General features: G+C 45.3%; 1 protein-coding gene and 1 pseudogene across 3 annotated transcripts in view; both read right to left on the bottom strand.

Annotated features, from left to right (window-relative positions):
* PRX (periaxin) overlaps positions 1 to 20,742 on the bottom strand; it is a 144,767-nt gene that overhangs the window by 24,642 nt on the left and 99,383 nt on the right. The window lies entirely within an intron of this gene.
* On the bottom strand, positions 1,849 to 2,256 carry LOC117364713 (annotated as a pseudogene).

Genomic DNA, 20,742 nt, shown 5'->3' with positions numbered 1-20,742 from the left:
CTTACCACAGAAGTCTGACTTACCGACTTGTAATTCCCTACTTCTTCCTTACTTCCACTTTTGTGGAGAGGGACCACATCTGCCCTTCTCCAGTACCACTCCCAACTCTAGAGACTCGTTGAAAAGGTCAGTCAGCGGAGCTACCAGAACTTCCCTAAGTTCCTTCAGCACCCTCGGATGTACATCACTTTGTCTACCTTTATTTTAGTTAACTCCTAACGAACACAATCCTCTGAAAATCGATCAGGGTCTATTACTCCTCCATCCCTATTCACGTTTGTCTTCTGCGGTCCAACTCCCAGCGCTTCAGCCGTGAACACAGAACAGAAATATTTGTTAAGCAATTTGGCTTTTTCTTTATCAGCTTCTATATATTCCTCCCCTTCACCTTTGAGTTTCACAATGCTACTTTTGCACTTCTTCCTATCACTAATATATCTAAAAAAATGTTTTGTCTCCCCGTTTTACCGTGTCAGCTATTTTTTCTTCTATTTGCATCACCTCATCTATTGCTGACACCAACAATATTTCAGTATTACAAAGGGGCTCATTTTCAATACAGAAACATTTCCAAAAACTGGCATAAAGGGGCAGCTAGACATTTTTACTTGCCAAACCTTTTCAATTTACTATTTTCAAAACAGATTTATATGCTAAACTAAACTAAAGCTTAACTTTGTATACCGAGTCATCATTCTGAGATGGCTCGACTCGATTTACAGCAATTAAATAAACAGGGAATGATCTACAAATGATAAATAGAAGATATTAGCAAAATTTCAAAATAATTAATTTTCAAAATGTTTGGCAAATAGAGTAGTTTTTAAATATTTACGGAATGTCTGGGGGAGGGGATTGTTTTGTGCATATATATAAGAAATGTGTTGTTGCCTTTTGTCTATTTTGTTGGCACTTCTTTGAAAACTTTGATAAATATATTTAAACATAAAGATTTATGGAAAAATTGAAACGAACTGGAACTCCTTAAAAAAAAAAAAAAAGGGGGAGATCATTCCAGAATTGGGATAATTTAAAAACCAAAGATTGACTGAAGATCTTGACTCCTTTAAGTCTCAAGGGGGGGTGTTAGAGGTATGGTGTGGGCAGGACTTAAGCCCTTGACATTTTCTAAAATGTTTGATTATGGCAGAAAAACGTCCAGGGATATACCACTGAGTGATGTAAACATGACCTCCCAACAATCCCCCAGTGGTCACTGACCTCCTCCCACCTCTCAAAGATATCAATGAAACAGTACATACCAGCCTGTATAATAGTTTCAGATGTTTTGGCCAGTCCTAGTAGAGCAGCGAGCAGGTCTCTGAAGTAGCCTAGTGGGTGATGTAGTCAACCGCAGAGATGGGGATTCGGGTCCACACCCCACTCTAACTACTACACTTGAGGTAGAGAATGTGAGCCTACCAAAATCCACCCAAAACCTACTGTATCCACCTGTACACCACACCAATAGCCCTTATGCCTGCAGGTGTCACCTATATGTAGCTACAGTAGGTTTTGGGTGGGTTTTGGAGGGCTCATCATATACTCTAAGGGGGTTATGGTGAAATGTATATCTGGGCCTTTTTATGTGAAGTTCACTGCAGTGCCCCCTGAGGTGCCCCACTGCTCTACCAGGATATCTGTGTGGCCAGTCTACTAAAACTGTTGGCCCCCTCCTATATCCCAATGGCTTCTTTTAAGCATATTTTTTTTGGACGTGGATTTTTATTTTCCAAAAATGTTTCCGAAAGATAAATGCACCTTTGAAAAATATCCTTTTTTTTTTTTTTGGGGGGGGGGGGGGATATTCATATGTACTTTATTGGAAAGAGCAAATAGAAAGATATTTTAAGAGTTAGCATTGGGCCCCTTCTTTTTGCCAAAGGTTGGAACCACATTGACAAAGTGAGGTTGTACTGCATGCGCCGCTTGGCACACCCCGTCTTTTTTTTCTTCTTCTCTTGCTTGGCAACTTTGGGAGTTTGACCTCTGACTTTCCCAGCACGGGCTAAAGACCCATGAACTTTACCTCCCAGTATACGGCCAGCACCTTCCAGGGTGGCTAGGGTGCTGATGCCACATTGCTCAAGAGTTGCCTTATCTTCTACGGGTGTTCCGCCCAGCAACAGCACCTGGTCTTCAGCAGCAAGGCCCTCAAGAGACTCAACGCAAGCCTTTAACTGGGCTACAGTTTCCTGTCCAGACACCTCAAGGGTGTGCAGGCTCTGTGCATGCACACATAGCTGCATGGTTTTCACAGCTCTGCTGATTATTTAGTTTGAGACGGAAAAGATGGTCTCCTCCCCTCATGATGTGAAGGTTTCGTAACCCAATACCGCCAGCACCATGAGAAAAGAAGAATTCCTCCTATACTGTTCTAAAAGCAAGATAAACATTTTACAGTTTTGAAAATGGGCATGTTTGGTACTGGATTTTGTGTGCCTTCTGCAAAACGTCCATTCGGATTTGGACGTCGTATTGAAAACGCCCCTCCATGTGCCCCTAAAACCTGACTGACTTCACAATTTTTTTGTAAGTTTTATTAGATTTTTTTTTAAAAAAAGAAACATCTATACATTTTGTTTTCCCCCATATGAGAGTGATCTTAACTTGTCATGATCACTATGGACTGAAATAGATATCTGTCCATATGTTTCTTACCCATACCAATGCAAAAAGACAATCTCGGGGAAACTATAATAAGGCAATGGTGAAAGATGAAATCCAGGGTGCCTCAAAGCAAGGCTGGAACACGTCCTTCCGTGTTCACAGCATCATGTGACCTCTGAAAACTCCATTTTTATCCCCTCCATATCTTCCCTTCTCCTAAAACTATCCAATCAATTAGATATTCTCATATGCATAAGATGTTATCCTCATAAGAGGTAGCAAATTCCTCAGCCTATAACCCCTTTTCATCCTTATTTTAACTCATCAATCCTCTCCTATTTTCTCACAAGCTTTTTCAGCTTCCTACAATGACCTTAGTATCCTTGGGCTTCTAATTCTATGGAAAATGCTAGTTTCTGGCCCTCGGTTGAGGCCTGTCATATATTTTGAATGTTTCATGTCTCTCCTTTCTTAGAACAGACTTTTAGTTCTTCAGTAATCTGGGATCTAGCCCATCAGGTCGTATAGCCTGGTCTATTTTCAGATGTATCCCTATAAATATTCTCACCCCAATCTCTTATGTTTTTTCCTTTGGTCAATCACCCTCTGAACATGGAAACAGAGAGGCAAACAATCTGTTTTACTACTTGGGATCCAGCTAGGTACTTGGGATCAGGGTTGGCCACTATTGGAAACATGATATTGGGCTTAATGGACCTTCAGTCTGTCCCAGTATGAAAGGTCTTATGTTCTTAAGTGAGCCAAGTATAGGATAATCAAGCCATTGTGACATCACTGATGAGGTTGGCTCTTAGGAATTGTTGGAATGAGGCATTATGACATCACATTATCAGCTCTGGAATGTTGTTACTCTTTGGGTTTCTTTCAGGTACTTGGGACCAGGGTTGGCCACTGTTGGAAACAGAATACTGGGCTTGATGGAACTTCGGTCTGTCCCAGTATGGCAGTTCTTATTTTCGTATGTTCTAAACTTTCCAAAGATGCCTATTCTAGCTCCGAAAATTAAGTAGGCTGTGCAATGAATTCAAGAAAGCTTGGGATAAGAACACGAGATCTCTAAGAGGGAGGAAAGGATAGCAGATGGTATGGATGGGCAGACTAGACAGGCCATCTGGTCTTTATCTGCCTTCATTTTTCTTAGCTTCTATGTAATGTGCACGTTAAAAGCCTTTGGGAATGTTAATTTTTAATTATATTAATTTTTTCAATACTATTCTCCCAAGGGAGCTCAGAACGGTCTACATTAATTTATTCGGGTACTCAAGCATTTTTCCCTATCTGTCCCGGTGGACTCACAATCTCTCTAATGTACTTGGGGCAATGGGGGATTAAGTGACTTATCCAGGGTCACAAGGAGCAGCGTGGGTTTGAACCCACAACCTCAGGGTGCTAAGGCTGTAGCTTTAACCACTGTGCCACACTCTAATACATTGTGCAATATGTTATGCTATGTTAATCAGGTTTTCTCTTCTGCCTTTACCCTGTGGCAAAGTAAGGGGGGAGCGCCAACACCCATCCTCCTCTCCGCCCCCCTGCTCCTTCCCTGCCCTCCACTACCCCACATTGTGACGCTTCCTTTCCCCCGTACCTCTTTAACGTTTGTGACATGAGCCACAATCCCAGCCTGCTGCTCATGCCAGCGGCGGCTCTTCTTCTGACATCACTTTCTGGACCCACACCTAGGAAGTGACGTTAGAGGAAAAGCCAACTCTGGTTGGGGTTGCTGCTCGCGCTACGAACATTAAAGAGGTCTGGGGAAGGGGTGCATGCACGCATCATGAGGGGGCGGGGTAGGAGCGGTGGGGTTGGGGGAGGGGCACCCCCGACCCGGGCTCCTCTCGCCCTCACTACATTACTGCCTTTACCTATTCAGTTCAATGTTGGATTATGTACATTACAAGAGGTTGGGTCAGTTACCTAGGAAGTTACAATGGACTGTTTGACATGGACATTTAATAGTTGCTAGAACAGGTAGATCAGTACAGTTAGGTCATAGTTACAAATACATAGTTACAATTTCAAGTAGGTCATCATTGGCTCATCATTATGCCCCAGGAGTTGCATTAGACAGTTTAGAAATGGGCTTTTACAATTATCATTTCAGTTACATCAGGGTTAGCTCTCTGTCTTGGTATAGAAATGCTTTTAAAAGTTTTCTAAATGTGACATAGTGGTCACATGATCGTAGTGGTTCCAGCGTTGTACTAATTGATATTGGATGGATAAGGTAATTTTCCTGGTAGACTTTATACTGTTGCATGTTGGGAATTTTAAGTGGAAAAGATTTCTGGTGGAATATCTGTTAGACTGCAGGGATCTCAAAGTCCCTCCTTGAGGGCCGCAATCCAGTCGGGTTTTCAGGATTTCCCCAATGAATATGCACTGAAAGCAGTGCATGCACATAGATCTCATGCATATTCATTGCGGAAATCCTGAAAACCCGACTGGATTGCGGCCCTCAAGGAGGACTTTGAGACCCCAGTGTTAGAGGCACCCAGGAGTAGGTTGGCCAACTCTGGTAGGTAGTTAGAGGATTGACTGTCAGGATCTTAAAGGCAGTGGTGCCTAATTTAAAAAATAACAATTGTTCATTTTCAGATCATTCAGTTTTAATGACTGGCTCACTTTCTTCTTTTAAGAGGATTGATTTGGACAAATGTGGATGCCAGTTTGAAGGGTACCCTGCACGCTGCTGGTTATTTTTTGTTTTTGAGTGTTTCACTCCCGTTCCCCCATTTTCTTTGGAATGTGTATGACGTATTAATTCTCCTCCCCTTTTACTAAACCACAATAGTGGTTATTAGTGCACGGAGCCATACTGAATGCTCCGCGCTGCTCTTGACGCTCATAAGAACTCTATGAGCGTCGGAAGCAGCGCGGCGCGTTCAGCGCGGATCCCTGCACTAATAACTGCTATCGAGGTTTAGTAAAAGGTGGAGGTCTATTTGTATAGGATACATTTATAAACACATGATAATTGAAGTACATTCCCTTTGTGGCAACAATTTGTACCTCCCTGAAGAAGCCAACTGTGAACATGGTACATGTCAAGAGCTGCATATTATAATAATAATAATAACTTTATTTTTCTATACCGCCATAATCTTGCGACTTCTAGGCGGTTCACAATGAAGAAAAGCTGTACAAGCAGCGAATTACAGAGTATAGGTAGATAAGAGAACATTGAATGGTCAGTGAATTACAAGATGAGTTACAAGGTCAGTGAATTACAAGGTTTACAATGAAGTAAAGCTGGACAATCAGCGAATTACAGAGTAAAAATAGATAAGAGAACATTGAGCAGTCTGTGAGTTACAAGGTGCAAAATGGTTAGAAGAAAAATATACATAGTTTATTGAAAAGAATTAACTTATTTTCATATTACATTAAAAATGATCGGGCACCAGCGGGAAGCTGGGTCCGATTGAGAGGAGGACGTAATGGCAGACAGAGAATAAAGGGTTCCTATTATGAAGAATGAAGGAATTCGGGTGAGGTGTGGTAGCTTTGATTGTGGGGAAAAAAGTCTGGCTAGGGTATGAATTTCTTAAACAAGGTGGTTTTTAATTCTTTCCAAAAGACACTGTGGGTCAATCTAGCGACATCAATGAAGTAGCCTAGCCAAGTTTGCTGTCTACCAGCTTGAATGTTCTGTCTAGGAAGGTTCGAGATCTGCAGCCTGTGATTTTCGGGTATGAAAAGAGGTTGCGGTTTCTGGTAGACCTAGTGGAGGAGTAGAATTCGAAGTGAAGTAGCAGGTAGTTGGGGGCCATTCCAGATTAGTTTGTAGTAAAAGCAGGAGAATTTGAATAGAATTTGTGCCTCAATTGGTAGCCAGTGCAACAGTTTGTAGATGGGACTAACATGATCACTTTTCTTTAGTCCGAATATTAAGCGGAAGGCCATGTTTTGAACTATTCTCAATTTTCTCACGTTTTTTTTTAGGTATCCCCAAGTAAATAATGTTACAGTAGTGCAGGGAGGATAGAATCAATGACTGTACCAGTATTCTGAAGGATAGAAGGTCGAAGTATTTTTTTATGGTTTTCAGTTTCCAAAGAGTGAAGAAGCATTTTTTTTGTCACCGAATTTATGTGATCGGTCAAGGTCAAGTGGGTATCCAAGGTGACTCCCAGTATTTTTATAGTTTTTAGTATTGGGTGGTCGTGACCGTTTACATGTATTGTAGTTGTAGTGATTTTTTCATTTGGGCTTGCCAGGAAAATTTTAGTCTTTTCTGAGTTTAGTTTCATTCTGCAAATGACAAGATCTATAATATTTTTTGAAAATTAAGAAAAACTATTTTTCCAATGATGCAATAGAGGTTTGTCTAAGATGAAGTCACAGCATAACTAAATTGGTCATATATGAGCCCACAGAATTTTTATAAACATATTCAATTTAAGAATTATTTTGTACTGAATTGTAAAGAATTTTTTTTTTGGGGGGGGGGGACATGCAATTGAAATATACATTTTAAACAAATACAGTATTCTCTTTGTTAAGTAGAACTCAAGCAACCAGAACTCTCAAGCAACCAGCAAAAAAAATCTAAGAAATACTGTAATACTTTAAATAAAAGTAAAAATAAAATCAATTTCTGGCAAAAATTTAAGTGTAAACTTGGCACGCCACACCTGAGTAGGCCCACACTTTGCCTACCACATGTCCGGTATTTATTCATTCATTCATTTTTCTATACCATTTTCCCAAGGGAGCTCAGAACAGTTTACATGAATTTATTCAGGTACTCAAATATGTTTCCCTGTCTGTCCTGGCGGGCTCACAATCTAATGTACCTGGGGCAATGGGGAGATTAAGTGACTTGCCAAGGTCACAAGGAGCAGTGCGGGTTTGAACCCACAACTGCAGGATGCTGAGGCTGTAGCTTTAACCACTGCACACTGGTATGGCATAGTATGGGATATAGTATTAGTTGGGCTTATTTTTAATAGCAACTCTCAAGCAATCAGAAACTATATTTATTCAGCATCTATCAATCCCCATGGGTGCCGGTTAACTGAGAGTCTACTGTAATAAAGTTCCTTTTATTCAGGCTTTATTTTGTCCCTTTAGAGCAGGGGTCTCAAAGTCCCTCCTTGAGGGCCGCAATCCAGTCGGGTTTTCAGGATTTCCGCATTGAATATGCATGAGATCTATGTGCATGCACTGCTTTCAATGCATATTCATTGGGGAAATCCTGAAAACCCGACAGGATTGCGGCCCTCATGGAGGGACTTTGAGATCCCTGCTTTAGAGATATTAAGCTTTCTTGCTTAGTGAAATTGTTGTGTAATAGTATGTTAGCCAGATATCTTAATACTGCTGCTACACAGGGATGTGGGTTTGCGTCACTGTTCAGATCTTCTATTCCCCAGTTCCCTCTATGTCGGTGTGTCTCAAACTGTGTGCCACGGCACAGTGGTGTGTCCCAAAGAAACTCTGGGTGTGCCATGAGAGATACCAGAATTTTACTTTATTTTTAAAAATTTCCTTCATAAGTATACACCAGAATACTGTAGATGACATGCACATCGCGTTCACAAGAGTCAATGTTATGAGCATCTGTGTTCGTAAGGATACAACCACCCAGAACAAGCATCATTCTTTGATGTGACTGGTCCTTGTAAACTAACAGAAAGTAATTTTATTTTTAATTTTCCATGCAGTAGTTATCCTAATTTGAGCAACAAAGCAATCTAGACTTTGTAGCCATTTGGATCTTCTTATCTTTGCGAAATCGGATTTTCAGCCCTGACAGAAATTAAATTGAAAAAAAAAGAGAACGACTGCAGATGGCAGATGATGAAATGTGCATTTGCTTGTCGACTATTGAGCCGTGTTTTGAGCTAATTTGCACTCAAAAACAAGCATATCCATCGCATTGACTAGCAATTCTATTCTATCTACTTTAGTTTCACCGTTGTCACAGTTACCCATACATAGCTTAAAGAACTTTAAATAAATAGCTCAGAAATTTAATTTTTTCTTGGTTTTCCAATTTTATTATTTCAATTATAATGTATTGCAAAAAATATTTGCTCTGTTTAGTTTGCCGGAGCTAAAAAAGGCTGAGAGACACTGTTCAAAGTTGAGAGGGAATCCATCTACAGTCCTGCCAGTGGAGGGTGCTGTTTACACATTTTCAATAGTGAGGAACAGGCAAACTGCAAAATTCCAAGAAACCTTCCTGCCCCTAGCAATTGAAAATATGATAGTGAAACTCCACGTCCCACTGATAGAACTGCAGTTGGAAGATTCTCATTAAATTTAGAGGGAACAGAGCTGGCTGCAGCTGTGGAACAGAGGTGGGCACTAGAGAGTTGTGCGGGGACAGAAATCCCACCCATCCCCGCGAAGAATCCCCTCCATCCCCACCCATCCCTATAAACTACAGAAATAGTTATTTCATTTAATTATGCTACTGAATTAAAGGCTCTGGTAGAAACCCATTTACAAATACGCAAAAAGACTTTATTAATTTGGAAATATTAATTGGGAAGAATACATACTTTGTAAACGGGTTTCTACCAGAGCCTCTAATGTTTATAAATTTTTATCAACACAACTAATATACTACTTTATCCTAAAGCAAAAAAAAAACAAAAAAAAGAAATAGAATTTTTTCCCTACCTTTGTTGCCTGGTTTCTGCTTTACTCATGTTCTCATTCAATTCCTTCCATCCACTATCTCTCTTCTCTCTGCGTCTTCCATTTGCTCTGTTACTGTGCCTCTCCCTTTCTCTCCCCTTCCAAATTGGTCTGGCACCCATCTTCTTCCCTCCGCTCCCCCCATAGTCTGGCATCTCTGTCTTCTTCCCTGCCAGCGTCTTCTCCCCACTCTCTCTTCCCCATTTCCTTTCAGCGTCCTTCTCCCCTCATCTTCTCCATGTCCTGTCAGCCTCCTTCTCCCCCCTCTGTCTTCCCCATGTGCTTTCAGTGTCCTTCTCCCCCCTCTGTCTTTCCCATGTGCTTTCAGTGTCCTTCTCCCCCTCTGTCTTCCCCATGTCCTTTCAGCGTCCTTCTCTCTCCCTCTTCTTCCCCATGTCCTTTCAGCATCCTTCTCCCCCCGTCTTCCCCATGTCCTTTCAACGTCCTTCTCCCCCTCCGTCTTCCCCATGTCCTTTCAACGTCCTTCTCCCCCTCCGTCTTCCCCATGTCCTTTCAGCGTCCTTCTTCCCCCCCCGTCTTCCCCATGTCCTTTCAGCGTCCTTCTCCACCCCTTTGTCTTCCCCAGTGCTTTCAGCGTCCTTCTCCCCCCTCAGTTTTACCTTAAGCGTCTTTTCCTCTCCACTCCACCTTTCCTCCCTTTCTCCCTCCCTGCCCCTTACCTTTGTGGTGCTTCCCTGCCCGACTGACAACAGAACAGGCCCGGTCTGACAAACCTCCCTGCCCTGTAGCCGCGAATCTAAATTACCTTCTTACAGCAGCTGGAGTATTGAAGCTGCTGTAAGAAAGTAATTTAGATTTGCGGCTACAGGGCAGGGAGGTTTGTCGGACCGGGCCTGTTGCCAGTTGGTCGGAGGAAGCGCCACAAAGGTAAGGGGACCTGGCCGGCTGTGCACCCCCCTCCCTATGGCTGCACCCGGGGCGGACCGCCCTCCCCGCTCCCCCTTGGTACGCCACTACCGATCGCAGCACACAGCCAATCGGAACGGAAGCCCTCCCTCTGATGTCAGCACTGACATCTTGGAAGACTTCCGTTCCGATCGGCTGTGTGCTGCGGCAGGGCAGGTAGGGAGAAGACGAGCCTCGCATCTAACCCCGCAGGAATCCCGCGACCATCGGGAGCGTCCCCACGGATTCCCCGCGACCCTAGGGCGCGTCCCCATGGGATCCCCGCGACCCGTAGGGGGAACCCGTGGGATCCCCGTCATCCCCGTTCCCATGCAGCTCTCTAGTGTGCATGGGGTTAGGCACAACGGAAAACCCACAGTGCAGTGTTTTTGACAAAACAGTCAATAATAACCATGGGGATGGGAGAGGATGGATCAGAAGTGAATGGGGATGGGATGTGGTGTAACGAGGGTGAGAGGTGCCCGATGAAGTGGCACCCCTCCCCTCCCTCTTTTCCACCCCACTCTCATCCACTCCTTTCCTGCCCCCTCCTGCCATGCACATGCGCCCCTTCCCTTCCCCGTACCTCTTTCAATGCTCCCAGCGCAAGCAGCAACCCCAACCTACTTTTCGCGCTAGCGTTTGCTCTTCCTCTGATGCCACTTCCTAGGCACGGGTCCAGGAAGTGACATCGGAGGAAGAGCCAACGCTGGCATGAGTAGCAGTTTGGGGATTGCTGCTCACACTGCGAAAATTAAAGAGGTACGAGGGAAGGGAAGCAGCGCGCACACGCGTGGTAGTAGAGACGTGGTGAGGAAGGAGCCATTGGGGATGGGAACCAACTGATTTGTTCCCTTGCACACCCTGACTCAGAATCTTGAAACACTAACACCTCAGCTTGGAGCTCCTGCTACCAGAACATCATCAGAATCCCCCTCTTTTGATTTAGTGCATGCTAAATATTAGCGTAAGCTAAACGCTAATGAGTCCATTATATTCTATGGATGCGTTAGCATTTAGCGCGCGTTAAATCGGCTTGGGCGTCTTGGTAAAAGGACCCCAATGTTCTTTGTCAGCTGTGGGACAAACAGTCAAGGACTGTACAATGGGACTGAGCTCTTTCGTTATAGATAGTTTATTATTTTTACATATTAACAATAAGAATGTTTTTCTTGCATATTTAACAAAGTAATGCCTATTGTTTTGTCTTAAATTTTAACAAGTTGTATCATATATTTTATGTATCATTTAAATCTATAAGATCTTTTACATGTGGGTTGGGTATGGGAAAGAAAATTGTAGGGATGGTGAAGAGATGGTACCAATCTGATAGGGATGCAGGTGAGGACAAAAAGATTTGACTGGGGAGATGGGGACCAGATGCCAAAAAAAAATTTTTTAAAAAAATATATATATATAAATAAATAAATACAGAGAAACTAATGAGAAAAAAAAATCAAGAAAATCAAAAAATAATTCCCACTATTATCGCATGTGGTGAACTGGGCATCTGTGATGTAAACAAATTTGTAAAGAAAAGGTGCGAACCATTGTAGCAAAATGTTGTATATGAGAATGCTCCCATTCATCACTAGCCAAAAAAATCCTTAACCCATATTGCAGCTGTCCAGGTCTTGCTGCATCTGGGTAGGTAGAACCGACGTTTCAGCCATCATGCTGTGGCTTTTTTCAGGGTGTGCTGTGAGGGCTGCAGTTTGTCTTTATATAAAGTGGGTCCTCAAACCTGATTGGCTGAGGCTTGAGGTGACTGAAGCAGACACAGCAAGACTTGGACAACTGCAGCAATCATGATGCCAGCCATGGAAGCCTATGAGAACATATAACCCAGCTTTAAAGGGAGATCATCTTTAAAATTTCAAATCTGTGACTAACAGACTTTCCCGTCAAAATTCAAATTTGTGACCAACGGACTTTCCTGCCTCAGTTACCTCAAGCCCCAGCCAATCATGTTTGAGAAGCACAATGGTTGAAACGTTGGTTCTACCTACCCAGACGCGGTGAGACCCGGACAACTGCCACAATCATGAACCTATGTTCAAAAATGTCAAACCATTGATTCATCTAATGCAGAAATATTAGTTCAACACATGAAGTAATTAGTAAAACCAGTTAGAATATAATATCAAGCGAATGTGATGTCACATTTGTAAGGACATTTGCTTTGATATTCTATTCTATCTGGTCTTACTGATTATTTTATGTGCTGAACTGATAATTCTGCATTAGATAAATCAATGGTTTTGATACTGAAGATGCTTGAACATTTTTGAACACTGTGAATATAGGTTGAGTTTTTTTGACCAGTGATGAATGGGAGCATTCCTGTTCCATGCTTACATATATTAATTGTATCTGTATCTGCTGATTGTACCCATTCGCTGATTGTCCAGCCCTTCTTTATTGTAAACCGCCTCGAACTATTATGGCTTTGGCGGCAGTGTTCCCGCTAAGGTGCGCTGGCCTGCGCGCGCGCACAAAATATTACATCGCAGCGCAAAGTTTCTCTTCACAGCGCACACACGCGTCGCAAAGGTAAGGGGAGGTAAGGTAAGGGGACGCATTGGGGGGATTGCACTTCCCCACAATTGCCATGCTTCGGTTCCTCTTCTTCCTTCCTTCCTCCCCCCCCCCTCCCCGCGGGACCCTGCGGCACCATCAACTCTTACTCCCTCTAATGTCGGCCCTGCAGCTCCAGACTTCCTCGCACCTTCTCCCCTCCCCCTTTGGATCGCTATTATTTTAAATGTTATAGCCGCGGAGCTGTATCCATCAGTGGAGATGTCTAACCTCGGCCTGCCCCGGAACTCTTACTGCAACAGTGACTTCCTGTTCCTGCCTAGACGGGCGGCTGCTGCAGTAAGAGTTCCGGGGCAGGCCGAGGTTAGACATCTCCACTGATGGATACAGCTCCGCGGCTATAACATTTAAAATAATAGCGATCCAAAGGGGGAGGGGAGAAGGTGCGAGGAAGTCTGGAGCTGCAGGGCCGACATTAGAGGGAGTAAGAGTTGATGGTGCCGCAGGGTCCCGCGGGGGGGGGGGAGGAAGGAAGGAAGAAGAGGAACCGAAGCATGGCAATTGTGGGGAAGTGCAGAGCTGCAGGGAAGAGTGTTGCGGTACCCAGCTGGAGGGAGAAGGAAGATGAGGGAGGGAATTAAAGGAGATGCCAGGGCTTGGAGCATAGGAGGAAGGTATGCCAGTCTAAGGGAAAAGGAAGGGGGAGATGTGAGAGCATGGAGGGGGAACGAAAGATGGAAGAAAAGGAAAGGAGAGAGATGCCAGAGAATCAGGGAAGGGGAGATACCAGACTATGAGGAGAGGTGTGGGAGAGGGAAGGCGAGGAGAGAGATGCCAGACCAATGGGGTGAAAGGAGAGATGGAAGGGGGAGGCATACAGTTTCTGGAAGGGGCATAGAAGGAGAGAAGATGCCATATAGGGGAAGAGAGACGGCAGACAGTGAATGGAAGGAAGAGAGTTACAAGAAGATGAGGAAAGGAGAAACCACAGAAGACAAAGGTAGAAAAAAATTTCTATTTATTTATTGCTTTAGGAGACATGTGTCACTGTTTCTGTGAAGCATTGTATGCAGAGTCCAGCTTCTTGCTGGTTCAATTTAACCTTTGTCTATGTATTTTTATTTTATCCCCCCTTTTACAAAACTGTGAAGCGTTTTTAGCACCAGCCTTGGTGTTAGCAGCTCTGATGCTCAGAATTTTATGAGCATCAGAGCTGTTACCTCCGTAGCTAAAATCCACACTACAGTTTTGTAAAAGAGGGAGGGGTTAGTTTGTGATTACATATTCCTTACTAGGCGAAGGTGTTTTCTGTGTTCTGTGTGTTCGAAAGACATGGTTTTCTGTTAGGATTGACGGTGTAGGATTGATCTGTGCTGGTCTGGCTTGTTTAGTTTTACAATGGGTGTATTGATGTACTGCTCACTGCAATATGTAAGATGCTGCCTTTTCCTAGGTACTCATGTGTGACGTGTGGTTTGTTACTAAAAATCATGTTTTTCTTACAGATGGGGGGGGGTGCCAAAAAATGATGGGCCCCGGATGTTACATATGCTAGGTACGCCACTGTATGTAAAGATACCAGAAAGCTGGCGTAGCAAAAACTTCTAAGTTTTGAGTATTTAACCCTCCCACAATCTCACGGGCACTCGTTTCAAGTTTATTGAGATTTTGATTTAAACGCAATATCAAATATTTTCAATGCGTATAACAAAAATAAATTTGGGGAAATAAATAAAACCATTTGAACCAGTGTTCCCGCTAAGCTGCGCTGGCGTGCGCTGGCGCACAAAATATTACATCGCAGCGCACACGTTTCTCGTCACAGCGCACGATCGGAAGAGGCGTACGGCAGATGGCAGGGCGGCGAGAGGAGAATCGGGCGAGTTGGCTCATAACTTGCTGGCGCCCGATATTTTTGGCTCACGGTGAAAAAAGTTTGCTCACAACACCCGCCCGCTTAGAGGGAACACTGTTTGGCGGTATATATAAGAAATAAAATTATTATTATTATTATTAGTCTTCATGCAATGGTGACATCTAGAGGCTTAACTTAGTGTCCACAATTCCAGGACACTAAAGGATGTCCTCTTATGTGGCCTCTGGCTGAATTTATATGTACTCAAAACATTAAAAGAAGGCCAACAGTAAAGCAAAAAGGTCCCAACTTGCTCATAAATAGAGATGAAGACTCTATATCTCAAGTGCCCGAAACCAATAACCAGAGCAAATCATAGTTATTAGGCTTATACCAGTGAGCAGTAAATGAATAGTATACGTATTAACTTATGCTGTATGGTACTTAGCTCGGGTCAAATGTCACGCCCGGCTTTCCTCAGATCAGAAAATCAAAGATGCCTTATAGTACCATCGTACCGTGAAATAATTCATGAACACATTAGAGCCCTAACTTTTCCCCCATCTCTGGAATGGTATACCGTTAACAAATAGACTGTTAGGGAATTTAGATAAATTTAAAACAGATTTTAAAACATTTCTTTTTTTCTGACCTATATGAGAATGATTAACAGCAGACTGGTATGGAGAGAACACTGTAGATATTAGAAATCCACCCCCTCCCTTTTTACTAAACCACAATAGTGGTTATTAGCATAGGGAGCCACGCTGAATGCTCCGCGCTGCTCCCGACGCTCCAAGGAACTCTATGAGGACATGTCCAGTGGTCTGGATGGCTTTTCAAAACCTGGCACTTTGTCTGGGTTTTAAAAAGCTTCCAACAAATCTCCATTGGGCAGGACAGCAGTAGGCAATGGAGGGCAGGGCTGAGGCGGGACTGGGGCATAATGGGGTAGGGATGGGTGGAACTGGGCGGATCTAGGGGGTCCGGATTTTCCGTTTGGAAAATCTGGTAACCCTAAACAACAGCACAGAAAAATAAGCAATGCTCAAAGGAAATGATATGCAAATAATATACGCTAACGAACCAAAAACAAGGAAAGAAATGTGCCTGGCACAGGTGCACAAGGGTAGGGTTACCAAATTTTAGGCCCGTAAAATCCGGGCACGTTGCTCCACCCCCAGGCTCGCCCAGTTCTACCCAGCTCTGTCTTGTTCCACCCATGTCACACCCCATTTCACCCAGCTCCTCAACCCCAGAACCTCTTCTCCTCGAGCTCATTGCCATGTTTGGAGGGCCTCCGAGCATGTGCAGGTGTGACACTATGACATCACATGCATGCATGTGACATCGCCGCATTGCATCTGCGCATGGGCAGATGCCTTCCCAATGCGGCCATGAACTTGAAACTTTTCAAAACTAAACTAAACTAAACCTTCACGTTTATATACCGCATCATCTCCATTGATGTGGAGCTTGGCACGGTTTACAAGAACTTAAAATATAGGAAGAGAAGGAAAAAAAAAAGGTTTACATGAACTTATATATAGAAGAGAAGAGTAAGGGGGGATAGAATGACATTTTAGTGAAAAGCCACGTTTTCAGTTGCTTGTGGAATAATTGGAGGGAGCCCAGGTTCCGCAGCAGGGTAGTAAGGTCATTCCAAAGACCTGTGATTCTGAAGAGAAGGGATTTTCCCAGTTTGCCTGCATAGCGAATACCGTGTAGAGAGGGGAAGGATAGTTTATACCTTTGGGCGGGTCTGGTAGAGTCAGGACTCGAGGAGTTATAAAATAGTGGGATTAAAGGTGGAAGGATGCCGTGAATGATCTTAAAAGCCAGGCAGGAGCATTTGAAGTGCTCCTGGAAATCACTGGGAGCCAGTGAAGTTTGGCTAGGAGTGGGGAGACCGAGCTCAACAAACGTGGAGAAGATGCGGTATACAAACCTAAAGATTAGATTAGATTAGATTATTCTGGATTAGCTGGAGTCTTTGCAGACTTTTTTTTGATAGGCTTAAGTAGATGGCATTGCAGTAGTCTAGTGTGGAGAGGATGATGGATTGGACAAGGACGGCGAAATGTTGTTGGGTTTTGAAAAGCTGTCCGGACGCCTCAACAGTCCTCTAAAAAGAGGACATATCCGAGTAAATTTGGACATCTGGTAACCAGTGTTCCCGCTAAGCTGCGCTGGGGTGCGCTCACGCACAAAATATTACCTCGCAGCGCACAAGTTTCTCGTCACAGCGCACACAGTGTAGAGCACAGTTCTTCAACCGCCGGTCCGCAAACAAAATCTTGCCGGTCCGCGAAGGATTCGGTCCCCGCCGCAACGAAAGGCCGGCGTCAGCTGACTTGCAACTTCCTGTTGCAGTCGCTGTGCCGGGACTCCTGCCTTCGCCGGGACTCCTGCCTTCCACCGCGTTTGCCTCCTGCCTTGTCTCCGCACCTCCAGACCAGCAGCGGCAGCTGTGTATGCTTTTAACTTCGGCACAGAGCTGCCCCTAATCAATAGTTTAGCGCGGTTTCATAAGGCAGCCTCGGGGCCTTTGCTAGGCCGGCCCACATCGCATCATCGAAGCGGGCCGGCTATCAAAGGCCCCGAGGCTGCCTCATGAAACCGCGCTAAACTATTGATTAGGGGCAGCTCTGTGCCGAAGTTAAAAGCATACAGAGCTGCCGCTGCTGGTCTGAACTCTTGGGCCGCTGAAGGAGGGCAAAAAGCAGCTGTCCTGGAGGTTTCCCTTCCTCTCGCCTTTACAGGTTCTTTTTTTCCACCTTTTTTTTTTTTCCTTCAAACGGCAACGGGCCCCAGCATCGACATCAATCAAGTAAGTTCCACTGTCAATCAAGCGGTTCTGCTCGGCCAAAGCTTCCCCTGTGACATGAGCCACCCTCAGGGGAAAGAAAGTGACCCACAAAGGTGAGGGGAAGGGGGGCAGATGATGGAAGTTGGGGGGGGGGAGAGAGAGAGAGAGAGAGAGAAGGGGCAGATGATGGAATGGAGGAGATGAGAGAGAGAGAGAAGGGGACAGATGATGGAAGTGAGAAGAAGGGAGAGAGAGCAGAAGGCAGATGGATGTCAGTTGAGAAGGGAGAGCAGATGCTGAATGGAAGTGGGTAAAGAACACATACTGGATGGAAGGAGGAGATAAATAAAGGGGGAAGAAAATAGTAAGATAATGGAGGGGTGAGGGAAAGGGGTGACAAGCTGTGTGTAGACACAGTGAAAAGAGGGAAACGGGACTAAATAGTAAGAAAGAATTTAATTTAGATGGAGGCAGAAAATAGAGAAGGAAGACCAGAGAAGAAAAGGGAAGAGAGAGCAGAGAATGATCAGATCTGAGTGGAGGAAATGAGAAGAGAGATATGCTAAAAACCACAGGGGGGAGGGAAGGATAGAGATGCCAGACCATGAGGGGAACAGAAGGAAGATGATGGATGCTAGACCAAATTGGGGGGTGGGGGGGGGCAGGAGGAGAGATGGCAGGGAAAGACAGACAGTGAATGGAAGGGGCAGATGCTGGACTGAAGAGACAGAGAAGGTTATCATGCTGCTGTACCGGGCCATGGTACGCCCTCACCTGGAGTACTGCGTCCAGCACTGGTACTTTAAGAAGGACACGGTACTACTCGAAAGGATCCAGAGAAGAGCAACTAAAATGGTTAAGGGGCTGGAGGAGTTGCCGTACAGCGAAAGATTAGAGAAACTGGGCCTCTTCTCCCTTGAGCAGAGGAGATTGAGAGGGGACATGATAGAAACATTCAAGGTACTGAAGGGAATAGACTTAGTAGCTAAGGCAGGGAGAACGAGAGGGCACTCTCTAAAGTTGAAAGGGGATAGATTCCATACAAACGTAAGGAAGTTCTGTGGTAGAAAGCAACATATTTATTTGGCTCATAACTTGCTGGCGCCCGATATTTTTAGCTCACAGTGAAAAAAGTTTGCTCACAACACCCGCCCGCTTAGAGGGAACACTGCTGGTAACCCTACACAAGGGTTTTGCATCAAGTGTGGCTCTTGTGTGCATATCCCTACAAACCTGGAAATGCAAGCACACATCAGCGCAGTTCTGCGTTTTAAAAATATAAGACTTTCAAAAATTGTTTGCATTTAAATTTTTCGAAAGGCTCATATTTATGTGCAGAAAAATAGGCACCAATGTGTGCTTTCACTTTTGGTTTTCCTCAGACTTGGTTATGTTTGTTTCTCACTATCAGCATTTAACAGTTGCATTGGCTTCCTTCGGCTTGCAAAAGACACAACCCACAATTTAATGTGAGAAATTGACAAAAAATTTCCTGAAAACCTTCTATGCTGTCCCTGACCTGTGAGCTGATGCTCAAAGGTTTGTGGTAGAATCGTCATTGGTTCTTTACTCATTAAAATCATTGCCGCCATCTTAGTCTGGAAAGGGAGTAGGCTGGATAGTGTCGGCAATGCTGGTAAGAGATGTTGGTTTTAAAGTATAAAACTTGTTTGAAGGGGTTTAAGTTGTAGGGATATTAATATATTATCTCTTTGTAGGGAAGAGTCCTTGAAAAAGCATTTAGCGAAACATGTTGGCTATGACTTCCCAGATTACAAATTGCTAAGCTAAGTAATTTAAGTATATTTTTGAAAAGTTATTGAAATGTTGGAAATATAAAAGAAATATATGAATATCGAAAGAAAAATTTAATGAGTAAAGAACCAATGACAATTAGACACGTGGAAGGGCATAATAAAAAAAAACGTCTAAGTCCCCTTTTGGCCTAAGGCCGTAAATGTTGAAAGCAGAAGCAGGGAAAATGTCCATTATCAAAAAAACGTCCAAAAGGAGGTTTTTTTTTGATAATGGCCTGCCTCTACATTCAGCTGTTTAAACGCCCAGACCACCACTATGTCTAAACTTATACCATATAATCAACCTAAAAAAAGCCTAAGCCCCGAACGTCCAAAACAAGGGCTTTTAGGTGAAGGAGGAGCCAGTTCTTCGCCTAAAAGCTGGATTCTGTAACCGGTTACAGAATCCACCACCACCACCACGACATCAGGGCAAGAGGGAGCCCAAGCCCTCTTGCCCCGTGGCACCCAAACCTTCCCCGACTTGATGAGGCAAGAGGGAGCCCAAGCCCTCTTGCCCCGCGATTCCCAAACCCCCCCCGGGCCGAATCCGTTGGGGCCAGGAGGGAGCCCAAGCCCTCCTAGCCTAGCGATCTCCCCCCCACCACACGATCCAGCCAGGAGGGAGCCCAAGCCCTCCTGGCCCGGTGATCTGCCCCCTCCCCCCTCAACCACACAATCCGGCCAGGAGGGAGCCCAAGTCCTCCTGGCCTGGTGATCTCCCCCCCTCCCCCTCCCAACCACACAATCCGGCCAGGAGGGAGCCCAAGTCCTCCTGGCCCGTGACCCCCTCTAATCCCCACCCCCCACTTAAATACAGGCAGGAGGGATCCCAGGCCCTCCTGCCCTCGACGCAACTCCCCCCAACGATCGCTCCCCCAAACCCCCAACTGGCCCCCCCCCACCGACCCCCCTGCTGACCTCACGACCCCCCACCCCCACCCCCCTTCCCCGTACCTCAAAAAATGTTGGCCGGACGTACGGGTGCCAAGCCCACCCGTCCGGCAGGCCAGCCAGCGCAGGAATGGAGCCGGATTGGCCCTGGCGGCTCAAACACCGCCCACAGGTGGGGCCTGAGGCACCTGGGCCAACCAGAATAGGCCCGGGAGCCTTAGGCTCCTCCTGTGGGCGGGGTCTTAAGCACATGGGCCGGGTTGGGTCCATGTGCCTAAGGCCCCGCTTGGCACCCGTCCGTCCAACATTTTTTGAGGTTCGGGGAAGGGGGTGGGGGTAGGAGGGGTCGTGAGGTCGGCGGGGGGTTGGTCGGTGGGGGGGGCGGTCAGGGGTTCGGGGGAGGTCATTGGGAGGGTTGCGTCGAGGGCAGGAGGGCGTGGGATCCCTCCTGGCTGTATTTTAGTGGGGGGTGGGGGTTAGAGGGGGTCGCAGGCCAGTAGGGCTTGGGCTCCCTCCTGGCCGGATTGTGTGGTGGGAGGGAGGGGGGATATCGCCGGGCCAGGAGGGCTTGGGCTCCCTCCTGGCCCCAATGGATTCGGCCCGGGGGGGGTTTGGGGATCGCGGGGCAAGAGGGCTTGGGCTCTCCATCGAGTCGGAGAAGA

This window comes from Geotrypetes seraphini, chromosome 8 (genome assembly GCF_902459505.1).
Source record: "Geotrypetes seraphini chromosome 8, aGeoSer1.1, whole genome shotgun sequence".
NCBI classification, from domain to species: domain Eukaryota; kingdom Metazoa; phylum Chordata; class Amphibia; order Gymnophiona; family Dermophiidae; genus Geotrypetes; species Geotrypetes seraphini.
This window is presented reverse-complemented; position numbering and strand designations above follow the sequence as displayed.